Below are 17,012 nucleotides of genomic sequence, written 5' to 3' on the forward strand. Positions count from 1 at the left end.
CAAGATGAATGCAGAGCTTTATAGAGAGCTCAGCATGTCCACGTAGAGGTACTGGAATCAAAGAAACTGTTTCTATGGGTAGCTGTACAACATATATATATTACAGACCAAAAGTTTGGACACACCTTCTCATTCAAAGAGTTTTCTTTATTTTCATGACTATGAACATTGTAGATTCACACTGAAGGCATCCAAACTATGAATTAACACATGAGGAAGAATAGTACATAACCAAAAAGTGTGAAACAACTGAAAATATGTCATATTCTAGGTTCTTCAAAGTAGCCACCTTTTGCTTTGATTACTGCTTTGCACACTCTTGGCATTCTCTTGATGAGCTTGTTCAGCTTGTTCAGTTGTTTCACACTTTTTGGTTATGTACTATACTTCCTCATGTGTTAATTCATAGTTTGGATGCCTTCAGTGTGAATCTACAATGTTCATAGTCATGAAAATAAAGAAAACTCTTTGAATGAGAAGGTGTGTCCAAACTTTTGGTCTGTACTATGTATATATACATATGTATATATATATATATATATATATATATATATATATATATATATATATATATATATATATATATATGTATATATACAGTATATATACTGTATATATGCAGCTTTTGTTCTCGTACTGTTTGTGCTTATCCAAAGTGGCCAGTATTCAGACTATAATTATTTTGTGTGAAATTGAGATAAAATCCTCTCTATTGCACTCCTGCACACTGTGCAGCCTTTAGACTCCCTGGGCGCAATATTGGAGAGCGTGCCATCACCAAAAAACATATACGTAGGATTCAGTTCATACATAGGGGCTGTACACTTTATTGCAACAGCTCTAAGTCATTAAAAGAAAACACAAACTCACATCGTGGGTCCATGCACACTGGACCATTTTGCTTTAAAACGCATCAATATGTTATAGCACAATAACTGATAAAATGCCAAGTGCTCAGAAAGTTACCAGTTTGTAGTTTAGAAAATTCCCGTTCTCCTTTCTGACCAGGTTTCGGCTTGCTGCCGTCATCAGATATATACTGATATTATATTTTGATACCTTTCCTGTATATCTGCTTTGACTATTAGTGAAGCGTTTTTGATGTTCAGCGTGTACAATTTGCATTCTTCTCCCCTCATTGATGGTGTTTTCAAACTCTGGCATATTTTCACATCAAAGCAGATCTGATTTTCAAAGTGTCCTCCTCCAAGTTTTCATACACCAGCTGTCAGTTTGTAGTCTGTGTGGCTCCTCATGAGCTGCAGAGACAGTTTTTATTAATGACGCATTGACTATGTAGGCATGTTGTGCCAGAGATAACAATGTTATTTTTAATGTTTGCCAAAATCCTGCGTGGGGCAGCCAGCAAGCCTGCAAAGTATAAACTGAGCATAGGATAATGAACTGCATAATCACAGCTTACCTACTGTGAAAACTGAAGGTCTAAAATGTTCAGCATTTCTACATACTGGAGATACAGATATATTCATGAGACATAAAAAGTAGGTTTTACATATCATGGCATATTAAAACATTACTTGAACTGTAGGTCAGTATGGTTCACACGGACATTTCTATGACGTTAAACAACTGCCTCGGCACTCGTCGTTTAACACTGTAAATTCAGATAAATGGACAGCCGTTGGTATGATCGCTAACTGACGTTGCGCAAACGCCACCTTTTAATCTCGATCTTCGCTGTTGTTTACCCGGCACTTAGCCGATCCTAGAAGAAACATATTGCTTCCAGGATTGTTTACCGCTACGCTTCTGTGTCCCCCTGCAGGGATGAAAAACGCTGCATGCTGGGAAGCACCGCCAAAAGCCAGCAAATGCTTTTCTGCACCCTTGCAGAAAAGCATTTGAAACGAGTGGCCGGGCTACCACAGGCAGCTGGTTCAGAAGTCCATCTGCAACAGCCCTAAAGTACCAGTAGAGAAGCTTAAAAGATCACAATGGATGTGCTTCCTTCTGACACTAGGGGAGCTCCTCTTGATAATAAGCAGCAGTGGTACTTTTCCAAGGTAAGGCTTTAGGAAAAAACAAAGGAATGAAATGCAAAAGCAACACTGTAATAGCTTTGTATGACATTTAGCTGTACAAAGCTTACATCATTGGAGATCTAAAATCTGATCTACTATCTGATGGGGCACAATTAAAAGCGGTAAATGGTATCAGGTAGAGGCTGGGGAAACATTTATTGCACATTGTATGCAGCTTGGAACTGGGCCAATCAAATTAACTTCTTGTCGATCTAAATTTGCCACTTTCCAAAGTGCAGGAATCTTCCAACCACTATTGCATGTGCACACACACTGCCAGTGGCATAAGGGTTAACACACTGGTAGGCAAGCTTTACGTTTGTTATAGCTAGAGTTTGAAGCACACTGCCTCATCTGCTTACCCTTTGTCTACGCCCCTAGGTCTCCACCCCACTACCCTCTAGATTGTAAGTTTGCAAGGGAGGGGACCTCCCCCTACCATTTCCTGTTTCTGTTACACTTTACCAAATTAACATGTACCAGTATTGGTGATGTTCTCAAAGTACACATCAATTGTACATATTTGTACTTGTGTTGTTTGATGTCATGATTGTATAGTGTGTTGAACTGCTCATGTCATGCATCTATGCACTTCATTATGTACAGCACTACGAAAGATGTTGACTTTATATGAATCAAAAATAATAATAGGCATTGTTAACAGATTAGACATTCCATTCAAAAACGACATTGAATGGAACAAAATCATCAAGTCAAAAACAGAACAAAAGTCAGGCCCTCTTAATTAAATTTATTACAAACTAGATCCTCCTTAAAGAGACTCCGTAACAAAAATTGCATTCTGTTTTTTATCATCCTACAAGTTCAAAAAGCTATTCTAATGTGTTCTGGCTGACTGCAGCACTTTCTACTACCACAGTCTCTGTAATAAATCAATGTATCTTTCCCCTGTCAGACTTGTCGGCCTGTGTCTGGAAGGCTGCCAAGTTCTTCAGTGTTGTGGTTCTGCTATGAACTCCCCCTTCCAGGCCCCTCTATGCACACTGCCTGTGTGTTATTTAGGATTAGAGCAGCTTCTCTCTTCTCTCTTATCTTTTACAAGCTGGATAAATCGTCCTCTGAGCTGGCTGGGCTTTCACATACTGAAGATTTACAGACAAGGGCAAAGCTGTTTGCAGGAAGAAACGAGCAGCCTGAAACTTCAGTGCATGAGAACAGGGGGAAAGAAACACACAAATGATCTCTTGAGATTCAAAAGGAAGGCTGTATACAGCCTGCTTGTGTATGGATGTATTTTCTATGTGTGGACATACTGTACATCAACCTACTTCCTGTTTTGGTGGCCATTTTGTTTGTTTATAAACAAACTTTTAAAAACTGTTTTTAAACACTTTTAATGTGGCGAGGAGCGGCGAAATTGTGTCAGAGGGTAATAGGAGATGTCCCCTAACGCACTGGTATGTTTACTTTTGTGCGATTTTAACAATACAGATTCTCTTTAATCCATTTTTGAGGCATCCAATAGGGAGAGACAATGAGGCACAAAGTTCCGTATGTTTTACCTATTTCTTACACTTCTGCCAGAACATCTTCCAGCCACCATCTCATAGGATCATAAGCAGTCTGTCACTGCCCTGTCAAACAAAACTGATGATTAACAATTACATTCAGTGAACCCTTCTTATCATAAAGATTAATAAATAACTATTTTTATTAATTTGCTTTAAAGTGGTCTAAAACTCAGCATTTCTTTTTTGCTCTAAAAGATTCCTTACAGCTTCAAAGCAAATTTGTAGCAGAACAGCATTCAAACTGTTAAACCCAGCACTTTGTCCTGCCATGGAAAGGCCATTCAGCTTAAGATCAGCATCCATACTGGAGATAACATTATCTTTGTTTATATTCCGATGTTGTTACATTTGTGTGTAACAACTGAAAACACTCTCTGAGAAGCTGTCTCTGCTTCCAGCATACACACAGTTCAGAACAGCTCACTAGAAGATTTTCATATTTACTAAAAAGTAGCTTGAATAAAATGCAATGGAAGCTTTCAGAGCATAAAAACTGCACTTTGGGAACTTGTAATTTGTACAGGCAATATTACTTGTGCACAAAAGCAAAAAGCAAATATGGTAACTGTTTGGGTAATAAAAAGTAGGAAACACATTTTGTTTGAATGATATGTCAGAGTTTCAAGAGGAACTTTAACCAATGATTGAACTTTATTTCAATCAGTAGCTGATACCCCATTTTCCACGAGAAATCTTTACCCTTTTCTCGAACGGATCATCAGGGATATCTGTATGGCAGGAATTGTGCTGAAACCCCTCCCACAGTGTGTGACTTTGGTCCTGACAGTTTGCTGTCTGTGAACCTCCTTGCATTGTGGGAAATAACGGCTTTTTCCAACTGCCAAGCAAGCAGTATCTCCCTCTGTGTAATTTATAAGTTAGTATTGTAAAAAAAAATTGTATTAATTATGTTATTTTTGCTACAGCTTCTCTTTAAGTCAGCCACCCTGCACCTAAACTCTGCCATAAAACTCCAGCAGGCAGAGTGCTTATGACTTTACTCTTTGCTTTAGAAGACGACCCCTAACTTGAATTGCTCTATATAACTTTGAATAACCAATATCTAGCTTTATATTATGATAAGGTTGTACTTCCCTGAATTCATCTCCCTCTGATGTGCACTTTTATCCAGTCTTCCTTGTAGTGATGCTAATTAAATGTTGAGTGTTATCTCTCCAATTCAACAGACAGAGGCTCTGGGTCCTATTAGAGGAGAAGTACTATACATTAAAATCATCTTGTTGGAGGCTGAGAGGCCTTCTCAATTGGGACCCTGGAAAAGAAGAGATCATTTATACACCAGGTGTCTCACCGACGATAATCATATTCTGTTCAAGCTTTCTCTTCTCACACATTCTCTTTCTCATTACCTTTTGTCTACCAGTTTCCTCTACTGTTATATAAGAGAACAGAACTGAATGTAATTACACTCAATTGATGTGGATTCAGAGCATATATCAGTATGCGGCATGAGCAAGCTGTATGACACAGGTGCAGACTTATCAGTAATTCTTATTTTTAATGCTATGCTGCAGCTAAAATGAATGTTTAATGTTCTGCAAGTGGTGCAGAGGGCGAGGGAGCTGCAGGGTGATGGGAGTGGGGAAGGTAAGTATCAGTGACAGAAATTGTTATCATCAAAGGGTTTAACAGCCATGATTTCTAACGAGTTCCAGACTCAAGCCCCGTACACAAGTATGATTTAAGTCTATACGGAAATGAACAGAGGCGCCAAAAGAATAAAAGTAGCTAAAACTTTTAAAAATTGGGGGAGGCAGTGGTGGACTTACTTCCTCCAAGCAGACACAAAAACAGGTTGATATTATATCAACAGCAAATGTATTCATATATATACTCCAAAGGGTCAAAGCAACGCATTTCGCAGGTGTGACCCCACTTCATCAGGCAATGGGGATGAAGCATACAGTAACAAGTGTCTATGACTCAGCCTAGGGCCTCTGTCTTATGATTTAAGTCGGCTGCGGTGACCGATAATGACTGCCCAGCAAATAATTTAGCATGTGTACAATGGCCCCTGATGAGCGACTGCCGCTCTGCCAGTGATCGCGCCAGGCATATGAACTTAGCCTAGCAATGGCCAATTACTTTGTTGTCGCGGCTCCCGACGAGCGACCACCGCTCTATCAGCAATCTGCCAGGTAGATAAACTTAGCCGAGCAATGGCATATTACTCTATCCTCGAGGCCCCCAACGAGTGACTGCCACTTTACCAGCGATCTGCCAGGCAGATCAACTTAGCCAAGCAATGGCCACTTTGTCCACGTGGGCCCCTGACGAGCAACCGCTGCTCTGCCAGCCATCCACCAAACAGATCAACTTAGCCGAGCGATGGCTGATTACTTTGTCCTTGCGCTAAGTCACTTCTGTGCTGCTTCGCCGGCCCTCCCACAGTAAAACAGAGCGCATAGTTAGCCTACAAGCTGACTATGCATCTGTACAGCATTGGCCCAGCAATGTCACCTAAGGGGATTGGATCCTGATAACGACGGTCAACATCAGTTATCAGTGTGTATGGGCCTTTAAAGATGCTTGTTGCTGATTCTTATTTTGATGATCAGGAGTCCAAAGGATCACTCTTTCCCAAATACTTTCCAGTCACCTTTATTAGAACATTACTGATTACCATTTCCTGTTTACTGGAAGGTAGCACTTGCTATCAAAAAGTGTAAATGTACAGATTTCACAGTCCTTCTACATGACCACAAGATGAGAAACCCGTGGAGAATTTAATGTATCACTTCCAGGAACTTTATATCACATCCAGTAATAGAAAGTAATCTTATATCAAAGGGATTTTCCCTATAAGAATTAATTGGAACTCGGATGATTTGTTCCACAATCCAAAAATATTTAAAGAAAAATGTTTAATATAACGTACTGTACTATATAAAGTAAAAATGCATACAGTAACATTGACCTGCTCTTTACTTTGAAAAGAATTTTGGCAGGTGGAGACAAGAAGAGAAGGGTTGTGTAGGAAGACTTCTTCTATGACAAACAGAACCATTGCTGTCTGTTGACTCTTTTTCTTTTTGTGTGGCGTTAACAAGGAACTTTTTAAATTACAGTGGCCATTGCCTAGTTTTGAGGATTTCCCAGAAATGTAGCATTTAACATCCACTACACTCGGATTACGTACAATCCTGCAGCGTCAAAGTGAGAAGAATCATCTGCTCAGTTGTAATGACTTGACACGTATATTTACTGTGCTTGTATATCAAGATATTGTAGCTTAAAATTTCATAAAAAGGTTTTTCTTGTCTTGCAAAGTGTTCTCAAACCGAGTTACTTGCAATCCAAGGTTTTACTCTCCTCTTTTCCCAGAAGCTACACACCAGATGATGATGGTAGCCACTGGTCGATTATACATGTCTGTTGGCAGGCACCACATGTTCTCCTTATACGCGAGGAAGATTATGCTCAACCCCAATCAGAGAGTTGTACTGGTACTCGTCTCAACGAAACCCAGCTAAAGTATTTCATTTGTATTCTATACCTGAAATCCATATTCATATTTCTTGCTTTGCATCTTAAGTGGATCTGAGTGATGGATTGTTTGCCATTCAACAGCAACTAAGCACTTTCTCTACCCTACTGAGAAATATGACGCATGCTTCCTCCTATCTAGGCTTCTTGCCAGAAAACACAGCAGTGCATATGCAATACGACCAGGCTTTGACTTTTATCTTAATTGAAATGCTTATTGTTTTTTTCTTTCTAAGGTTGCAATCATGTTTGTGTGTTTAAATTAGACTGTAGTGTTGCTGGAACTCATACTCCTTACTGGAACAACACATGTAAAGATCACAGTGCATTTATGACCTATTTACACAGTTGTTTTTAACAGAAGTTAATTGTTACACATTACCATGGATCAGTAATTATAGCAAAATGTTGAGTTGCAGAGAAGGAATATCTAGGCAACAGGAATAAAAAGGAATTTTAAAAGGGCAATGGTACTAACTATATTATAAGTCTATAACATCCCTCCCAGCCTGTGGCTGCAGATGCGCAAAGATTATACTGTAAAGCCTTGGATTACAAGTAACTTGCACTTTTCGAGACAAGCAATGTTTTTTATGAAATTTTGACTTGATAAGAAAGCAATGTCTTAATATATAAGCAGAGGACGTTTACACACGTCATGTCATCACAACGGAGCCTATGGTTCTTCTCCCTTTAACTCTGCAGAATTGTACTTAAAATGTACCTGAGATCAATAAATAGCCTTTATTTACACTTACCTGGGGCTTCCTCCAGCCCCATGTGGTCCGTGGGTTCTCTGGTCGTCCTCCTCTGCTTCTATGTTCTTCCACTATTTGGCCCACAAATCCTGCCAGTCATGGCCAGTCGTCCCTGTCATAGACCGCACGGGCCAGTCCTTGATCGGGTCAATCACTCAGAGTCAGAAACTCGGTCTCGCTGTCGCTTTGCGCATAGATGCCCATATGTGGATTCGCAGGCTATGAACCAACTAGCTGAGAGGAGCGTCCTGGCTCCAAAGGATTTACCACACACGTACAATTCAAAAGCTTGCCACCACATGTGAGTCAGCACATGACTGTAAATATATTAGCACACTGCGAACACTGTAAGTTAACCCTTAGCTGTATGCAGGGATCGGCGCCAGATCTGTCTGTCTGTGCCCGATTCAAGCATACGGGTTATAAATACAAGGTACTCTAGAACACGAGTTAAAGTTTTCGGAGGAGTAAGTACGATTGTGTATGTTCAGGAACAGATCATAACCGTTAAACGATTTTTAAACGTTTTAAAGTGACTCTGTAACAAAAATTACAACGTTTTTTCTACCATCCTACAAGTTCCTAAACCTATTCTAATGTGATCTGGCTTGCTGCAGCTCTTTCTACTATAACCATCTCTGTAATAAATCAATGTATCTTTCCCCTGTCAGACTTGTCGGCCTGTGTCTGGAAGGCTGCCAAGTTCTTCAGTGTTGAACTGTTCCTCTATGCACACTCCAGTGTGTGTTTTATTTACATAAGCCAGCAGCTTCTCTGCTATCTTATCAGTGATAGAAGAGAGCTGGATAAAAATCCTCCTCTGGAGGCTGTGAAAGGAGCTGGTCTGTCACATACTAAGGAATTAACGACATAGGCAGAGCTGTCTGCAGGAAGCCTGTAATGTTCAGTGCATGAGAGAAGCTGGGGACAGAAGGTAAACACACACAAGTGATCTCTTGAGATTCAGAAGTAAGGCTGTATACAGCCTGCTTGTGTATGGATGTATTTTCTATGTGTGGACATACTGTACATCAACCTACTTCCTGTTTTGGTGGCCATTTTGTTTGTTTATAAACAAACTTTTTAAAACAGTTTTTGACTACTTTTAATGCGGCGGGGAGCGGTGAAATTGTGACAGAGGGTAATAGGAGATGTCCCCTAACGCACTGGTATGTTAACTTTTGTGCGATTTTAACAATACAGATTCTCTTTAATAACTAAAATGCATTACACACATTTACATCCACTAATTAACATATACACACAAAGCTTAAAGGACTTACAAGCCCAAATCACACAAAAAAGGTCTGTACCTAGATGAAGTTTGAAGGCACGGAGGACGTCATCCGCGCCCTCTGTGCAGCTCCGCCGGGTCCCCGCTGTTTATCCTGCCCCCGGCCGGAGCCCGACCCCACAGCCCGGGTCGGGCTCTCCTGCCTCCTCAAATATGGCCGCCGGAGGAGGCCGTGGCTGCGCAGTTTGCACCGATGCGAGTGCGGCTGTGCAGCTCTAGGGCCTCCCTCCCCGATCCACGCTACGTAGGCCCTAGAGCTGCGCAGCCGCACTCGCATCGGTGCAGACTGCGCAGCCGCGGCATCCTCCGGCGCCCATATTTGAGGAGGCAGGAGAGCCCGACCTGGGCTGTGGGGTCGGGGTCAGGCTGAAGGGAGGATAAGCAGCGTGGACCTGGCGGAGCTGCACGGAGGGCACGGATGGCGTCCTCCGTGCCTTCAAACGTCATCCAGGTACAGACCTTTTTTTAGTGATTTGGGCTCGTAAGTCCTTTAAAATAAAAGGGAATACTTGTGAAAGGTTTACTTAGCCGAAATGCAGTCTGTGTGGGGATGTTTCTTTCTGGGAGAAGAAATGCAAAGTCCTTGGTTTCAGAATCATAGGCCTTTAGGTATATTTTGTAATCCAAGCAGATGTTACAGTTCCAAGATGGCCGCTAACCACATGGTCCTCTGGTTAGCATCAGCAGGCTCTCGTGAAGATGGGATTTGGAGGACCAAAGTCCGCCTGCCGGCATGAGTGCGTTAGGCTGTCCTGTCCCCGAGAAGGGTTGTAAACCAAGAACCGGTCAGGTTATTGTTATGAATTTTATATCAAAACATTGGGCAGATTTTAACGAATAAGACTATATTAATTTCATAACTGTGCTATACACGGTTTTCATTTAACAGACCGAAATTATAAACTACATGCATTTAAATCTGTTCCTAATCGGAGCCTCTTCGGCTGGACTCCCACTGGGAAAGCTGCCTTAGCCTTTCCTGTGATGAAAGGAACTTTTGGTGCTCAATTAGCATCTGAGTGTGAACAGCTAGAACAACCTTTGATGTATTATACCAGGCTAGGGTTTCACACCCCTTGACTAATTAACAAGTCACTGGCCAGCAAGGAATTATTTTCCAGTGTGGGTGATGGGTTTGCTTTCACTCAGAAGAGAAGGAAAATACATCTGTTGTAAGTTTAAACACAAAGTGACATTCTGCTCTGTTTTGCGAAACGATTAAGAATCGCTAATCGTCTTGACTTCCGTACCATTCATGACAGTCCCCTTCAGCTCATGCGCGGCTCAGCCACATGACCCTGTCGCGCTCCCGACTCCAGGAGTAGTAGTACTGCACAGGCGCAGAAAGCTCCCAGGCATAGGTGCACAACAAGAGTGCACACAAGGTCCAGCTAAGCATGTGCTGAAAAGTGTGGCTGGCCCGTGGAGGACGGCGAGGGACTCCATGGATCTCATGGGGCTGGAGGAAGCCCCAGGTAAGTATAAATACAGAGTATTTATTGATCTCAGGTTCTCTTTAATCTTAGTGTAGGGACTGCACAATTTCACATTTCCATAAAATCCTCAAAAGTAGGCAAAAGCAACTGTCACTGTCATTGCATACGTTTTGGACACAAAAAAAGCAATGATTCCGTTATTTGTAGTGAAAGTCTTTTTTACATTTTTACTTTATACAGTACTTTTTATTTATTATTTTTCTGCAAATGTTTTTGGATTGTGGAACGAATCATTTGAGTTTCCATTATTTCCTATGGGGAAATTTGCTTTGATATAAGAGTGCTTTAGATTACAAGCATGTTTCTACAATGCATTATGCTCGCAAACCAAGGTTCTACTGTGTAAGTGTAATGGATGGCGGAGACACCGCCGCACAGTCTGACAGCGAGGCGGCTAAAGTCGCGTTCAGACCGGCGGTTTCTCGGCAGCAGCAGCGTGTGCCTGATTTGTCTGAACCTAGTAGTGCACACAGATGGAGAGCTATGCGTGCGCACGCTAACAGGCAAGCCCTTTATGCCAATAGGAGAGGGATCAGCTGATCTGGACGATCAGCTGATCCCAGCGCAGCAGGCGATTGGTTGAATGGGACTGGGCGGCGCTGAGGAGCGCTCTGCTATATATACTTCTTCCCTGTCAGTTGCCTGTTGTCTGCCGTTGCAAATGCTTACGTGTTAGCACTCAGACCATAGTCAGATCCTTCAGTGTGTTAGAACCAGGTGGACCTGGGAATCCACACTTAGCCAGATTACTGTGTTATTATTGTGTTATACTCCAGACTAGTTCCAGGGTGTTGAGACCACGGACCTCACACCCAAGACTAGGAATATTGTGTTATTATTGTGTTATACTCCAGACTAGTTCCAGGGTGTTGAGACCACGGACCTCACACCCAAGACTAGGGATACTGTGTTATTATTGTGTTATACTTCAGACTAGTTCCAGGGTGTTGAGACCACGGACCTCACATCCAAGACTAGGAATACTGAGTCATTACTGTGTTATTCTTAGGCCAGTTCTGGGTGTTGAGAACACGGACCTGACACTCTAGACTAGGCGTATGCTTGATATCTGTTATGACCTATTGCTATTCTGACCCTCCTTCTGCTCTCTGATTCGGTACTTATGCACATCTGATTACTTGTTGCCAACTCTGCCTGTCCCTGGCTACTATATCAGCCTTCTGTCTTTGTACCTTATCTGCTCGTGTGTTACCGACCCGGCCTGGCCGACCTCTCTTACTGTCTGTAGAGACTCCCTGTCTCTTAAAGGGACCTCTCTGCAATCCAGTCAGGGACTCCATCTCTTAGGTGTCCTTTGACTGCAGTAGAGTCTGATTCCCAGCAGTCAGGGAATCACTGGCTCATATACTGTTACACCAAACACTTACACTTTGTCAGGCGTCCAGAGTTTAGTTATACTTGTATTATTGGTGATTCTGCAGATCATCAATAATCAGGTATATAGCTGTATTCTTGGTGATACTGCAGATCACCAATAATCAGATTCTCTCTGTGTGCCGACACCGATCGTTACAGTAAGCCAATATGAAGAGAGAATCGGGTACCACAGTTATAATTAGTTATTTAGATAGTGTTGATATTTTATGTAGCCCATTACAGAATTACTGGCTGCATATACACATAAATGTGGTCATTCTTTATTAAACACATCGTTAAACTGTCTAGGGCTTTTTTTTTTATGTACCTAGAGAAATAAGTGCAGTTGTATAGGAGGATAGCTCATCACTCAGATATGGTTGGGCAGGGGAAGTTTAAATATGGGCCCCAGAACAAGTTTTAAATTGGGCCCGCTTAGCACTTTATTGATATGGAGCACCATAAACTGCTATTTGGACGTCTACAATGTACAAAATGTGTAAACAGAGTTGTTTGTTAAAGAGACTCTGTTACAACATTTTCAGTCTTATTTCTTCTATCCTACAAGTTCCTTTACCTGCTCTAATGTGGTCTGGAGTACTGCAACATTTTCTAGTAGCACTGTCTCTGTAATATATCTAATCTTCTTTTCTTTGTCAAGCTTTATCGACCCAAGGAGGAATGGAATGCCTCTGCTGTAATAGCAGACGGGTATCTAGAGCCGTGCATATAGGGCTCCTGGTATAGGCGCCCCTTGTGACTCACCTCCCAGGGGGCGCATACGTCAGCAAATCACCCCTCCCTCCCAAACAAACCAGCAACCGTGCAGTACATTCATAAGAGGGAGAGGACTCTGTGTCCCGTCCATCTCCTTCCTGTCAGCTTCTGTTGTCAACGCTGCTCGCAACCCCCTCCTGATTGGTCTGTGCCGCTGGGGCTGGGAGAGGAGAGGAATGTGACGTGTGTGTAGCAGCCACGAGGTGACACAAGAGCAGAACGAGCAAGTAGACACGCTGTGCAGAGGGCGGCAGGCAGGAACAGAGATCATCAAGCTGGTCAGTGCTCTTATCAGGATGATCTCCTGCAGCAGGGCTTATAAAAGCAAAGGACCTGTGAATCTTCTGACCGGCTGCTGTATACAGTGAGCCTATATCAGCATTGTCAGATTTACAGCCAGCCTACACTGCCAACATTGCTCTCAGCAGGCTCACTGTACACAGCAGCAGGTCAGAAGACTCACACAGGTCCTTTGCTTTTATAAGCCCTGCCGAAGGAGATTATCCTGATAAGAGCACTGACCAGCAATGACTACATAAGGAAGTAGATGCTGGGGTAGGGGGAAGGGACTGAACATCATTAGGTCAACTCACTGTCTTCACACACAGCTCTTCAGTCAAAATCACAGGCTGAATATTCACCAGCACAACATAGGAAGATGTATTCAGCGAAGTCCCCCGATGTAAAGCGTTCCCCGATCCACCTTCCTGCGGGCAATGTTACACAGGCAACATTACAAACAAAGTCAAGCGTTTGCGGTACTTTTGCGGAGTCGTCAGATTTTAAAGAGACACTATAACTTTAAAAAATCCCTCTGGGGATACTTACCTCCGGAGGGGGAAGCCTCTGGGTCCTAATGAGGCTTCCCCCATCCTCCTCTCTCCCTCTGTTCCAGTGCTGGCTCCCTGAAACCACAACCGACAGCCTGTGTCGGTTGTGGCGTAAGCGCAGGCACAGTAGTGGCTTTCTGATGTGCTCAGATGGAGATATCCAAGCCCAAATCAGGTCTGATCTACTGCACAGGCAATGGGGGAGGGGGGCGCAAATTCAGTGTTTGCCATAGGCACTATTTTACCCAGATACGCCCCTGTGTGATAGGGAGGGACAAGTTATGCACTCCCCCTCCACGCCCCTCCCCCTATGCTCTCCTGTGTGCTGTGTGTATGAGTCACAGGCATGGTCTTTGCTCTCAGCCAGCGTGTCTGCGAGACTAATGGAGCTGTGACATTTCAAACAGCTGTGAGTGCAGAGCGATCAGTGCAGAGCCCAGACAAGCAGCTAATGGTGCCCACTAATGAGCCAATCTTTTTCACCCAAACTTACCATTTCTATGTAATATAAGGAACTGCCTAAATTAACCATTCAATATTTTCACTTAGTTTACCCTTATACTACATAGATTTGGTAAAATTGGATGAAAAAGATTGGATCATTAGTGGCCACCATTAGGCAAAAAGTAAGAGTAACATTCCAGAAGTCAAGTCAGGCTTGAGAGGAGCCACTGCAAATGGGCACCTGTTCAGATGACGTATATCCTGTTTGGCGGCCATCTTCATTGTTTACAAAAACAATGAATAAAACAGTGATTTTATCATCAAGAAAGCAGCGGGGAGATGTGAAAATGTCACAGAGATGGCTAGGAGAAGACAACAAACAGGCTGGTACTTTTATTTATGTAAGATTTTCACAGTACAAATTCTTTTTAAGGATTACCACTATTCAAAGCACCTATAGAGATGATCATCACCAGCGCAGCACCAATGAAAAGCTAATAAAGGAGAGAATAAAGGATGAAGGATGGTCCCTAGTGGGCTGCTCTGGACCAGGGGACTAGTGCGGCTGCAACCTCTGCATCCCCTAATGCTATGCCACAGCCCATACAGTAAATATAGCATTTGTTTAGTTGCCCTAATGGATATACAGACCTCTAAAGGTGGATGCAAACATTCAAGAAATGTTTTCCTTGATGGCCGTGGATTGATTATTAGGCTGACATTTCAGATAACAAGGGTTAGATAGACATGTTTGGCTACAGCTGAACAGTGTGTATTGTTCTTTGGAGAGAAGAGGACGGATAATGGGAGGGGCACAATTAAGTGGCACTTGGCAGCGCAGGTGAGCAAAGAAAACAATGTACTCATTCATAGATTATTCATTGCTTATGACTTTTCTATCCATTTTTGCAGATCGATAAATAACGTTGTAGGACAGCTGTACACAAGCTAGATTCTCATCCGCGATAAGCTGCCCCCGACTTTGGTCCAGCCAGGGATAAATCTTAGTACATTACTAAGGGCTCTTTCACATCAGACAACGCGAACAGGAGCCGTTCTCCTGCACGTGTTGTCTGCCTGCGGCGTGTCGTCGGGTATCTGCGGTGCGACGCAATCAGCGGCGGTAGCTGGTAATTAAACCCGACGGAAAACGCCGGCTCGTGGGTGCGTTGGAGGAAAAATTGCGCCCGGGTGCGTCGGAACCGCAACGCATCGAAACGCAGCGTCGAGTGTGAAAGGTAAAATGAAAGTCTATGGACTTTTATCTTACCTTGGTTAACGCAAACGGCTTCCGTTTGCGTTAACGCAGAAAGTCTGCCCTAATGTGAAAGAGCCCTAATAAGTTGGATAGAGATCTAAGGTTTATCCATATTTTTTGGTAACAAGAAGTTAAATATACAGCCTGTGTTGGACACAGACAGTCTATCCTTTTTTTGTCAGGATACAGTTGTCACATTTTTGGAGGAAATTTATAAAAAGGCCAGACATATACAGACAAGATATAATCATATATGAACAATGATGAAGAATAGGCCAACTGATGCATTGTCTAAGGTTTATAAACTATTGGATGAGATGCTACTAAATGGGAAAACGAAAATGGTTAAAGTGAACCCGAGGTGAAAATAAACTGATGAGATAAACAATTATATTTATCCTCCTACTAGTAAAAATAACTTTTTTAGACATCCCAGGATTTTATTTTATATTTAAACATTTAGAAAGTAGATTGAATGTTTTGTTGTCTCTGCTCAGTTGCAGTCTATTAAGTGTCCCTAAATTAAAATACATGAACTATATTGACCCTTTCTCTCTCCCTCTGCTCTCAGAAATATGTAGAAAAATGTATTTTGCCAGGAAAACTTTTATGGCTGTAATTTGATTATCTGTGATATTTACAATATCCCTGACAAGCTCCTGACAAGACAAAAGCTGTCACTTCCACCCTTAAAAATTAACTATTTCAGACAGCAAAATAAAACAAGTAAAACACCCTGGTTATTAATATGTTTAGTACTGTACATACACATGTTTATCTCATCATGTCACATGTCGCCTCATGTACACTTTAAGGCTGGACAGTAAGCTATGGGAGAAGATTTTTGAAAAAAATATGATCCTCATCATCCTAACCAACTATCTCAGTAGGTTGGTAAGTAGGTGGTATCTTACCCAGATTTGTATGATGAGAAGTAGACTAACAGCAAACGATCTTTGCTGGAAATGTAAAAGATTCCTTGGACATTTGGTGCATATGATGTAGGAGTGCCCTGTGGTAAGACTGTTTTGGGGGGAGGTGGAGACCTTCTGTAGAGATACATTTTGTCCTGATGTAGACTTTGATTTGATAAAGGCATTGTTTGGAGGAGGGGATGGAAAACCAATAGTGGTTCTGGTGCGAGGGTCAGATATAGAGACATCTATTGCAAGAAGACTTATTCTAAAGATGTGGAGCAACCAGAGATCTCTGTCCCTTGAAGAATGGATAGAAGAAAAGTCAATTTTTCTGGAGGATGAGGGTGAAGAAGATGAGACTGGGGAAGAGGAGGGTCTAAATTAACCCCAGGATTAGGGAAAGAATAAAAGCAATTGTGGGAGAAGTTGTTATACAGATAAGTTAGATGATGGGGGAGAGTGGCAGGACAAGGAATGGTTGAATGGGGGTAATGCAAGTGTAGGAAGTGTGGATATAACATATATAGATAATTGGAGTAGGAAAGATAGTCTTACAGGGATTAGTGTTGAGATGGAAGTAGGAGGGAGGGGGTGGAGGGGAGGGTCTGGTTTGTTTGGGTGATGAGGCATGGAGCTTTTGTGAGGTTGCATGGCTGAGAGGCAAGTCAGATGCATGGCCAGTAGCCCTACTTTGTTAGTTTAAAGGTATTTTGTATCGCTGTAGGTAATAAAAAATTAGGTGTATAATTATAAACTCAAACCATGATGCAAATCATTCCC

At 42.3% G+C, this 17,012-nt stretch overlaps 1 protein-coding gene and 1 long non-coding RNA gene across 4 annotated transcripts in view; one reads left to right on the forward strand and one right to left on the reverse strand.

Moving 5' to 3' along the window:
• Positions 1-17,012, forward strand: part of SCRG1 (stimulator of chondrogenesis 1) — a 49,802-nt gene that overhangs the window by 15,724 nt on the left and 17,066 nt on the right. Inside the window, exon 1 of one of the 3 annotated variants that reach the window (XM_068269241.1) lies at positions 4,419-4,451. The exons of the other annotated variants lie outside the window; for them this stretch is intronic. The gene's annotated coding sequence lies outside the window, so the exon portion shown is untranslated. Of the gene's footprint in view, positions 1-4,418; positions 4,452-17,012 lie in introns of those variants that run through there. 3 annotated transcript variants of the gene reach the window in all.
• On the reverse strand, positions 872-4,360 carry LOC137546571 (uncharacterized). The gene is made up of 3 exons (XR_011026291.1): positions 4,274-4,360; positions 3,566-3,637; positions 872-1,259 (listed from the first exon to the last, which is right to left on the reverse strand). It is a non-coding gene; the product is annotated as an uncharacterized lncRNA (long non-coding RNA).

The sequence above is a fragment of the Hyperolius riggenbachi genome, chromosome 1 (genome assembly GCF_040937935.1).
Source record: "Hyperolius riggenbachi isolate aHypRig1 chromosome 1, aHypRig1.pri, whole genome shotgun sequence".
Classification (NCBI taxonomy): domain Eukaryota; kingdom Metazoa; phylum Chordata; class Amphibia; order Anura; family Hyperoliidae; genus Hyperolius; species Hyperolius riggenbachi.